The sequence below is a fragment of the Urocitellus parryii genome, chromosome 10 (genome assembly GCF_045843805.1).
Source record: "Urocitellus parryii isolate mUroPar1 chromosome 10, mUroPar1.hap1, whole genome shotgun sequence".
Taxonomy (NCBI): domain Eukaryota; kingdom Metazoa; phylum Chordata; class Mammalia; order Rodentia; family Sciuridae; genus Urocitellus; species Urocitellus parryii.
In genome coordinates, this window is record NC_135540.1 from 4,278,386 (window position 1) to 4,290,266 (window position 11,881).

At 43.2% G+C, this 11,881-nt stretch overlaps 1 pseudogene; it reads right to left on the reverse strand.

Annotated features, from left to right (window-relative positions):
* Positions 1-1,043: 1,043 nt before the first annotated feature.
* LOC113184266 (myeloid leukemia factor 2 pseudogene) lies at positions 1,044-1,742 on the reverse strand (annotated as a pseudogene).
* Between the last annotated feature and the right edge of the window lie 10,139 nt (positions 1,743-11,881).

Genomic DNA, 11,881 nt, shown 5'->3' on the forward strand with positions numbered 1-11,881 from the left:
GGAACTAAGATTGACGACTGCTTCCAATCTCAGACTGGCAAGACCTCTGGCGCTCTCGTGGCTAGGGGAACAAAGTGTGTAAAGTGAGGTTATAGCTTCCCGTGGGTCACAGATGGGTCAGGTGATCTTAGAGCTCATGGGCAGCACTAAGTTACTTTGTGCTTTTCCCAGGGCCAGTCACCCTGGAGTTGTTGGGTACAGAGCAATAGGAAGGAGCATCCTTGCTCTCCTGGACCTGGTGTTCTACTGGGGCGCTGGGGAAATTGCCTCACTTGGTCTCGGACTACAAGAAACCCTGATTCTCAGAAATTACTCATGAAGGAAGTACTGGAATCAGCAGACTTAATTTGACTCGGGACGTGTAAGGACTTGCAGTTTGAATGTCATAAAATAAATCTAATTAAAATTAAAATGTGGCGCCCCTGCAAGGGGAGATTTCAAATACAATAATCTTTAATAGAGGTAAAGCATACATTACACATGCCACAAAATGATCATTTTTTCCCTCATTTTCCTTTATTCCATAAATACCTAGTTACAAGTTGCACAAATCAAAAAATAAAGGCAAAGAAGGGCATGGGGAAGGTTTTTGTGATGTGTGTGGGTGGGAGTATGGGGAGGAGACGAGAGTTGGGAACTCTGCCCAGCCCTGGACAGGACTATGATTCCTGTAGTCAGGCTCTGAGGAACAGATGGGCAAAGATCCAGGGTAGCTAAGGGATGGAGGAGGCCTCTAGACCCAGAGCTCGCCTCTTCTGCACATGGCAGGGGTACAGTGGAGAAAATGAGGTTTGAAGATGGAGCAGCAAAATGAAAAACCAAGTTAGTGGACAATAGGACAAGTGGAGTCATTGTGGTAGGGGGATTAAAGACAGAAAATGTAGGTATGGGGGGGCATGTAAGGTTCTCCCTGAGACCCCAGGGAGAGGTGGGGTCAGCTTGCCCATTAATATTAAATTGGGGGTGGGAGTTGGACAGAGGGTTTTCAGGGATGATTTCTCACCCTCTCGGCCTATACATGAAAGGCTGAGGACCTAGAGCCTTCACTGGTCATAGCAGCAGGACTGTTGTGAGGGGGAGTCCTCAGGTCCCTGAATGGCCAGGCAGGGAGCCCCTTGGCCCTTTGAGCCCCACTCGGATGCCTTATGCCTTCAAAATTCCAGGGGGTGCTGCAGCCGGAATCTGGATGTCTCTTCTCCACTCATCAAATGCTGCTGCCTCCCTTTCATCCAGGTTGATATAGTCCTGCTGTTCCTCCTGGTCTCCTGTGCGTGACTTCGGGAATGCTGGAGGATGTGAGCCCTGTCTCGGATGTGATGCCCGGTGGACATCTGCTCTGGTCCACTGTCTGACAGTCCTCCATGTCTCCCAGATCCCATCTGCTACTGAGCGTATCCCTGGTGTCTCCCGACATACCTTGGGGGCACCGTCACCAGTATTGGAGTAGATGACATTAGAGGATGGAAAGGTCTGGCAACTGCCCCCAGCTGTCATGCTCCATATTCCCCATCATGTCACTCATCCCAAACATGTCCACGAAGCCACCGACATTCCCAGCAAACCGAAGGGGGAGACATCCCTAGGCTGCGTCCTGTGGCTGGCAGGCTGGTCCCTGGCATGTTGCCATCTGTGAGGCTAAGAAAGGGGCTGTAGCCAAGGCCGCGAGACAACATGCGGCTCAGATGCTGACGGTGAATAGCAAAGGGGTCCCTGCAGTGGAGTGGGATGGAGCTCTGAAGCATTGGGGGGAGGGAATTCTCCCATCAGGAACATGGGATCCTATCTCAGCTTCAGGGGGGCTCCACCCGGTCCCCGACTCGGGCTCAGTGGCCCATCCGGCCAGTTTCACTTCTTACTGGGCTGCAGGATCAGAGTCGTGCCCCAGTTCGCAGGGGTTGGTCTGGGCTTGAGCTCCACGGCCTCCCGTGCCACTGCCTCAGCTGCCACCTCTGTACCCCCCACCTTCGGCCCATGGAGCCACAAAATGATCTTGACTTCCTAAGAGCAGCTTTTCTAAAGAAGTGCACACAAGAAATCTAAATTGGGGGTAAGAATAAGGATTAGAGGACAGGTGTTGATTCTTCCCTCCAGGTTTGAGATTGAGGTACAATTGTTAAGTGCAAATTACATATTTAAGGCATTTGATATGGTGACTTCATACATAACACACCACATGCACTGATTATAAATTGATTAATGCAATTTTCATTAATGCAAGGATGCTTAATATCTCTTGGTGCATTTTAAGCAAATAACACAGTATTTACTATAGTCCCCATGCTGTATGTTACCCATAACTTATTATTCCTCTTGCAAGTTTCTGCCCTTTGAAAAATAATTCCCTATTGCCTTACCACTGTCTTTCAGTCCTAGGCAGCTAGCATTAGGCTGTGCTGCTGTGAATGCCAGTTTCTAAAATTTTGCATAAATGAGATCATACAACTACTTAAATCTGATAAATTTCATTTAACGTAATGTTATGGTTTGGTTGTGAGGTGTCCCTCAAAAGCTCATGTGTGATGGAATGCGAGAAGGTTCAGAGGAGAAATGATCGGGTTCTGAGAGTCTTAAACCAATTAGTGAATTGATCCCCTGGTAGGGATTAACTGGTAACTGAAGTTGTAGGGCGTGGCTTTGTGGGCAGATATCTGTAGCTGGCAGGTGGAGACCTCTCTGCTTCCGACTCACATGAATTGCCTCCCTTGGCCACTCTTCTGCCATGATGTGCCTCACCTCGAGCTCTGAGGAAGGGCACCAACCTTCTATGGATTAAGACCTCTGAAACCGTGAGCACCTAAACAAACCTTTCCTCCTTTTTAGTTCTGATTGGGTCCTTTGGTCCCAGCAGTGAAAACGCTAACACATAATGTACTTCAGTTTCGCCTAAGTTGTGGACAGTGGTAAGATTTCCTCATGTGTGAATCTATTCCATTGCATGTATGTACTGATATTCATCTACAACTGATGCTTAGGTTGTTTCTGTGTTGCTATTGCAAGGAAGGCTGCAATGAGCATGAGTGTGGATATTTCTTTGAGTTACTGATTTTCATTTTCTTTGGCTGTGTACCCACAAGTGGGATTGCTAACTCATACAGAAATTTTTAACTTCTTGAGGAACTTCTCTACTATTTTACCTAACAGATTTGCCAATTCACATTCCCACTAAGAATGGACAAGGGTTCTTTTTTCTACATACACTGTACTACTCAGTTTGGTGTTGCTTTAACCAAAACACCAGACAAAAACAACTTGAAGCCAGAAAACTTTACCTGGGGCTAATGGCTTCAGACCTTGGTGTAGAGATGACCCAGGCCACGCTCTGGGCCCACAGGGCAGCAGCACGTGGTGGTACCAGGGTGCGGCAGAGGGAGGCTACCTAGGGCTTTGAGGCTGGGAAGCGAGAAAGGGAGAGGAAGGAGCCCTTCTGGGACTCAGCCCCAGGGACCCACCACCTCCAGCCACACTTGACCTGCCCACACTTACTACCAGGTCCATTCAACTAGGATGGGCTGACTGCATTACAGCTCCCAGTCGGCCATTTTACCTCTGAACACTCTGGTATTAGAGATTTTGGAGGCAACCTCATATTTAAACCATAATACACACTATTTAATATTTATGGCTCATCTTTTTTGATAATAGCCATCCTATAAGTGTGAAGTGATAACCTCATTGTGATCTTAATTTACATTTATTTGAAAATTAATGATATCGAACTCTTTTCATACACCTGGTACCTTTGTCTTGCATGGAAAAATGTCTTTTTTTTTTGCAGTTTCATGGGGTTTCCTTGCTGTTTATGTGCATTCCTAACATAGTTTGGAGATTAAAACTAGTTTGCAGATACATTTTCCCATGTGTTAGCTTTGCTCTTGCGAGGTGTTGTGCTCGGTGATGCAACGTGGAGTAGGGCAAACTTACTGTGGCTTTGGTGTAGTCCACGGTCAGCTGAGACTGTTGCTGTGGGCCCGAGGTGAGGCAGCACACCATGGTGGAAAGGCCTTGTGGGGGGCAACTGCTCACCTCATGGCAGCCAGAAATGGAGAGGGGGGACCTCGGAAGATGTACCCTTCCAGGGAACACCCCCAGTAAACCTCCCTCTTCCAGCCACTGTCCACCTCCCCACAGTGCCCACCCAGTCAGCCCATTCAAACTAGGGTGAAGTGAGAAATCCCAGCTCTCCTCATCTCATTTCCCCTCTAAAAATTCTGCGCTAACAGGAGCCTTTAAGGGGACACCATCGGTTGCCTTTTCACTTTGATAGTTTTCTGTGGGGTACAGAAGGTTCTTAGTTTGACTTACTCTTGTGCTTCCGTTGACTGATGTCACCCAAAACGCTGTTGCCAAGACCAACCTCAAGGACCATTTTTGTTGCTTTTCACCTAGGAATCTTAGCTTCAGGTCTTATATTTAACCTTCAGTTTGTTTTGGGCTTATTTCTGAAAATGGCATGACATAAAGTTCCAATTGCTTTATATATAGAAAGTGAGAAAGAGTTTGCCATCTCCATTTACAGAGCAAAGAATCCTTGGTGGAGTGTTGCCACCAGCCCTGTCACAGGTGACTGTTGGCCTGCTTGTCTTCCAGACGGTGCCTTACTATTTGGATTACTGTAGCTTTATCATGTACTTTGAAATCGGTGTGATGCTTTGGGTCTACTATGGTTCTGTTCGTTTGTCTTGATGCCTTGAGGGATTGCCTTTGTGACTTTTGAAGAATCCTTGCTGTTGACTTAAGGACTCAAGCTTTTGTTTGGAAATGATCAATGTGATTTCAGCTCACTAAAGTTAAGATTTGTTTGACAAAGGTACAGGGCCTTTCCTATTTTGGAAAATGCTCTGTATGCACTTAAGAAGAACATGTATCCCCCTGCTGTTGGGTGGAACATTCTCTGTGAGAGCTACTTGGTCTGAAGTGTAGCTCAAGTCTAATACTACCTGACTTTGGATGACCTGTCCATTTTTAAAGGGCGTTGCACTACTCTATTATTGCACTACAGTTTTCTCTCCCTCCAGATACAACATTCACTCTGTAGTAGTTGCTCCCGTGATGGGTGTATGTGCATCAGTAATTCTGTCCTTCCATTGGATTGACCTCTTCACGTTACATAGTCCTTTCGTCTCTTGGGGCGGACTTGGAGTGAGTCTGTTTTGTCTGTGGCTGGGCTCCCAGGCTGCCTTAGGTACTGTTTGCCAGGAACTTCCCCTGAATGTGGCAGATCTCCTTTTTTCTAGCTGCTTTCAAGACTCTTGAGGATTTGGTTTTAGTGGTGGAAACTTAAGGGGTGGGGCCTAGTGGGAGGTTTTCAGGTTACCTTGGAGGCGAGAGTGGGACTCCAGCTCCTTCCTTTCCTGCTTCCTGGCCATGAGGTGAAAGGCTTCCCTCTACCGTGTGCTGCTGCCGTGATGTGCGTTCATAGGCCCAAAGTAGTGGGCTGATTGTGGTGATAGACCCAACCTTTCTTAAAATTGGGCATCTCGCCATAAAAACATGAAAAGATAATTTCGGCTTTACTATAAATTACTGCAAATTCTGAACCTACTTGGAATGCCTGCCCGTGCCCTGAACTCACCCAGGTCCGGTTTTCCCTGACCAGATAACAACCCTTTCCTAAACCTTAGTGACGCCTCATAAATTCTGGCCCTCCCTGGCCGGACAATGACCCTCTCTGAGTCTCTAAGATCTCCATAAATTCTGATGCCGGGGCCAGCAAAAATGTAAACTTGTGTTATGCTCCTCAGAGTGTTGTTATCTGTAACCCCCCTTTGTGTAACTTTTTGGGCTATAAAACTGGGCCACAAAGAAGCCTCGGGGCTGTCTTGTTCCCGCCGTTTTCGGGAGGGAAAGGCAGCCCGGCCGGTCGAAATAATAAGCTTGCTTTAATTTGAATTTAATTGGAGTCAGTGGTCTTTTCTTGCGTCCTGGTCTAACATTTTGGAGGCCCCAGCGAGATGACCCTGCCCGGCCAGACCACAAGAGCAGACTGCTGGAAATCCTGAAGCCGGCCTTTGCTCCAGGGCTCCGGGCTGGAGAGCCACTCTAGGGGGTGCGCAACTTGAGACGTCCCAAGGCCTCGGAGTGAGCCTTCGTCCCGGAGCACTGCAGTGAACTGCCGCACTAAAACTCTCAGCAAGCACCTGGGGGAGGAGGCCTCCATAGGTAAGTGGCACCTTTATAACATCTGGTATCCGGTTAAGGGAGATCTCTTCTGATGACAGAGAGGTGGCCTGGCGAGGCTCACATATACTCCTGTCCGGACAGTAACGAGAAATCGTTCTGTCTTCTGTTCTGTTCTGTAGGGAATTCCTCTGGAAGGGTAGAGAGGTGCCGACGGGCACGCACGCACTCCTACCCCGGAGCTTTGGCAAGACGTTGCATTGCTCTTCTGTTTTTCTGTTTCGGCGCCGGGTTTCTGTTTTCTTGTGTTTTGTTCTGTGTTCTGTATGTTTTTTGTTTGTTTGTTTTTGTGCGTTTTGTTGTGTGATTTCTGTGGTGAAAACTTAAGGATATTGGACGTGAAAATGGGTAATAAAGCAAGTCAGCCTGACACCCCTTTGGACTGTGTTTTAAGGAACTGCAATGAACTTTATCCCCCTTTGTTAAGCAGGAGGAGAGAAGCCCCTAGCTGGCTGCTTGAAGCACCTCCAGTGCAGAGGGCAATGCCTGCTGGGGACCTAAGAACTGAGTATCTCCCAGGTTAACAAGTGAGACTCCTTTAAAACCCCTTGTCCCTCCAGATCAAGAGAGTCACAACCTTTGGGCAGAGTCCCCGGTGTTTCTCCTTTGTTAGCAAATCAATAAAACTCCCTTTTTCTTTTTCTCAAAACCCTGTCCTCATTATTAAATTGGCATTAATTGGCTCTAAGGTCAGGAACCGAACTTTCAGTTACAAATTTTGATACCACCCCCCCCCCCCAGAACTTTTTGAGAATTGACTACTGAAATGTTAGGAGATGGAGTGTGCTTGGGGTGGAATCCTGTAAGTAAAAGGAGGGACTGAGGGACTCCCAGCAGCTGCTGAAGCCCTGTTGCTTCGGGGATTCCCTCCTTCCTTCCCTGCACTGTAAGGATTATGCCACCTCTGTCTTCTTGAAAAGAGAAAAAGAAAAAGGAGACACTTAATGCAGTAAAGTCGCCATGGAGACCCTTGGTTTTATATTTCAGGTTGCCCCTCTGTGAAAACATCTGGTCCCCTTGTGGGGACATCTCTGGTGCCACTGGTGTAGGAGATTTTTCTCTTATCTGCTCTGTTTTAAACGTTTCTGTCTGTCAGCCATAGTCTGGAGCTCCTCTCTGTCTGTCCTGTGTCTTTGTTTCTGACCCTTTAAGACATGCGCAATAGTGTGTTGATATTATAAATTGTTTCTTGGAAATGATCTTGGCTGAATGTTTGTCTAAAAGATGATGTTTTATTGTAACAATCTGGTATCTGAATGGGTTTTTGATGCATTGCACAATGCTGCAGTTAAAAGTTGGGTTTAGGTAATTGTTTAGTTTATGATTTCAGATAATTCATGCCAGAGAACTTAAATATTTAGGATGGAAAACTAAAGAACTCTACTTCCAAGTTGGCAAGTAACTTCCTAATCATTCAGTCTTTTTTCACCAATTTTGAATTGGGTAGCCTGGGAAAATGTTACTGTGTGTACCAGTGCATTAATTTGGACAAAGATAGTAAATCATAGCATGGTATCTGTTGACAAAACAAGATGTAAAGATATAAAATTTTGTGAATTGTATCTTAAACTTGTATCATAATTTTCAACATTCGAACCTGAAAACTATGACTTATAGTTAAAATGCCTTAGGCCTGAGGTGTCTGCTCAGAATAGCAGTTTTTCCCTGCTCCTTCCAGACCTCAGCCAGGACTTATGTTGAAATGCAAATGAAAGAAGCCTGCAAGCTCAGTAGGAGACTGATCTGAGACCTAAGGAAAAAAAAAGTAAATTATATGGTATTTACTAATTACTGGCCAGTCATTTTACTAGGACTCTTGTTTTTTTCCTTAGATTCTGTATTTTTTTGAGCTCATGATTTTGACCCTACAGACCTAGGTTAATGTTTTTCTGATCAGTCCTATCTTTGACCAACTGTGGAGTTTTTGAAACATTGCAATGGAGATTTCACCTACGAAAAGTTACTAAGGCCTTTACTATTGTTATGTGTGCACACTTTTGTTATGTGTTGTATGTCTATATATACATATGTCCGTATATCATATATATGATATACAAATATATAAGGAGTGCTCATAAAAACAAATTTAAAAAAAATGGATCCAAAGATCTTTAATTCATGTGATTTAAATGGTTCAATTTAAATTGGATAAACAGATAAAAATAAATGTCTTTAAATTTAAGCTTACAAGTTTTCCTAGGTGTTAAAAAAACTCATAAAATATTAATGTTTATACAATGTCTAAAATGCCTTGGTTCTAAGACTTTTCCTTCAACAACAACAACAACAACAAAAAATGGCTAGCACTGTTCAATACATTTGTCTAATATTTTGATAAATAAGTAAAGTAAATTTGATATGGGATTATTCATTCATGAGTACTTTTGTTAGATATCTGATTGATTTACTACGGCCTGTATAAGTTTGTACTAAAGTCTGTATAAGATTGTAAAAATCAGTCATGTGTTAAAGAGACAAAAATTTCTTAAAACATAAGTTTACCCATAACATTGTGTTTATTAAGTTTTATTTTTTTTCCTAGAGCAAGCAACCATAAAAATTAAACAACTGGTTAAATAAGAACTGTTATTTTAGAGCACTGTACTGCCATTTCTTTAAAAGTTAAACTTGGTTAATGTAGAAACATCAATGTAATTGTGATGCTATTAATGTGCTCATATCTTCCAGGTATACAAGTCTGTAAGGTAGAAACTTTGAAAGAGCATTATATCAAGCTGGTGTTCAGAAGTTGTATGGTAAAAAATATATTGGGGATTTATTTACCTGTTATCAATAAGATATGTAAAGTTTTGTTACTTCTTACATTGGGGAACAATTTAAATGTATTCTTAAGTTAATGAGAGCCTAATCTATGTAAAGGTTAAAAACTTTCAGCCTTTCTTTAATTCATGTTTTAAATGTGATATCATATGGTGTTAGCTAATGTTCATGTGACCTCAAACAATTTATGTAAACTTTGTAAAATGATAATTAAAAATACAAAGATCAGCTTTAGAACTAAAACACTTAAGATTTATAAAGAGCCCTGCCTTACCTGAGATGAGGCTCTGTGTCCCATCTTACTACATGTGAGAATGACTATGAAAGCAGTAGGCCAGATTTTAGTTCATTTAAAGTTATGTTCAAAAGTTTGGGTTTTTTTGTTGTTTTTTTCTGTCAAGATTACTAGGATCTCAAACAGGGGATATAATGTATAACTCAGCCAAAAATTCAGGGAAGCTGTTACACGAACTAAGTGTTTTTACTCTTGTTAATTTTATTTTGTAATTTCCTTATAAGTGATCTAAAGATTCCCTGTTAGTGTTTTACAGAAGTGTTGCTTTAAGAACACAACATGGGTTAATTTGAGATAATAAACCATCACCTACAAGACAGATAGGATAATACAGATCCCAATTAATAAAAAGATGAATAATTATAAAGTTATAGACATTAAAGCCCAGTACTCTTAATATAAGGCTGTTAAAATTTATTTGCTGGATGTTTAAGATTAAGTCTTTAAATTAAAGTTAAATTAAAAGGGCCAGAAAAACCAATATTTGGCTCTTGCCCTCTGAGTCAGTCTGAATTCAGGGAACAGGGGACTTCTCTAAAGAGCTTTGCAACTCTGGGCCACATAACCTCCCGATCAGGGAGACTAATGAGACCACTGGAGAACAGAAAGCCAATCAGTGCATTTGCTATGAAGAGGAGAATCATCAGAGAAGGGAGATATCCCTGGTGCTTCCGAGGGAAGCCACATGGTCAAGCAAGACCTAGACCCATCCTAGCACAAATGGCACTAGCAGAACTGAGAAGTTTCCCCAGGAATGACTCCTATAAAAGCTCAGCTGACTGTTAACAATAGATAGAAACAAAAGTCAGTTTGACTGCTTCATCTTAAACACTTAGCAAAGACAGTTAAAACCAAAATACAGCCATTCCTGGGCATTTTAAATAATAATAATAATAATAATAATAATAATAATAATAATTGTATACACTTTATGTTAGCCTCCCAAAATAAGTAAGACTGGAGGCTACAAAGGATTCTCAGACAGAAATGCCTGATAACTATAGAAAGAGACTATCAAGAGGAGCTGCCAGAGACAGAAGTTGTTTTTTTTTTTTTTTGTTTAAGGCCTACAGATATTCCTAACCTACACAGGTAGGCTTCGGGTTTGCTAGTATGATTATCCAGCCCTGAGTAACAGAATTAAAGGTTTCAGGTTTCTCTATTAGACACAGAGCTCATACTAGTAAAAGAATTTTGCAAGATCAGATGACATTAAATTATTAAACTGTATCTTATGGGGAGGGACAACTGTAACACTAAAAGTTAAATGTTATGCTTACAATCCTGATAACTGGGAATGTTAAAGCCTGGTGAGGGAACTTCTATACAGTGACACGTTCCAGCTGCTGCAACATTTACTCAGTACTCATGGTTTTTGTTTCTCTCATAGAAGCACCCATCCCCAGATGACTTTACAACCTGTTCTTCCCCAACCAGACTTCAAACCGAACTGACTTCTAAAAGGAAACTCATGTCCCTCACGCCGTGCCCCCTCACATCACCCTCTCTCAGCTCAGAAGAAGCCAAAATGAGTGACGCCTTTCTTCTTACAACAATGGAGCCAAAAATAAATAGACTATCAATATAAGTAATTAATTAAGTCAGGTAAAATCAGGGAGACCGGTTTTGGGTGAGTTCTAAAAATTTAGAGACTGTTGCCTGAGGGATTAAAATTCCCACAGTGCTCTTCCCCTACCCTATCAAAGATTTGAAAGGGACACATAAGAAAAGGGGGGAATGATAGACCCAACCTTTCTTAAAATTGGGCATCTCGCCATAAAAACATGAAAAGATAATTTCGGCTTTACTATAAATTACTGCAAATTCTGAACCTACTTGGAATGCCTGCCCGTGCCCTGAACTCGCCCAGGTCCGGTTTTCCCTGACCAGATAACAACCCTTTCCTAAACCTTAGTGACGCCTCATAAATTCTGGCCCTCCCTGGCTGGACAATGACCCTCTCTGAGTCTCTAAGATCTCCATAAATTCTGATGCCGGGGCCAGCAAAAATGTAAACTTGTGTTATGCTCCTCAGAGTGTTGTTATCTGTAACCCCCCTTTGTGTAACTTTTTGGGCTATAAAACTGGGCCACAAAGAAGCCTCGGGGCTGTCTTGTTCCCGCCGTTTTCAGGAGGGAAAGGCAGCCCGGCCGGTCGAAATAATAAGCTTGCTTTAATTTGATTTTAATTGGAGTCAGTGGTCTTTTCTTGCGTCCTGGTCTAACAGTGGACTGAAAATTCTAAAACTGATTCAAAATCCCTTTTTTCTTAATGGATTGATGGTGTCCGTAATGTAAATAGTACTGGAAACATGACCAACACAACTGCCATTTGTGTACAGATGGTTGTGGATGCCTCTGGGTGCTTTCGTTTTCTGCCTGTTCATTGATTTTTGAATAGTCTCGAGTTGGTGTCTCTCCATCTGAAAGAACCAACAGGCTTCCTGTCCTTACCAGCTGGTTTCAGCAGTGGGCTTTCTGTATGGATTTCGCACAGGGTGAGCTGGCCTCCCGGACTGCAGTCAGGTGGTGTTGGAACTGCCCATGGCTGCTATTGGTCTGTAGTGGAGCCTGCTGAGTCTGTTAGCAGGTCAGCATGTCGGAGTGGCTCTCCTCAGGTCCTGGAGGG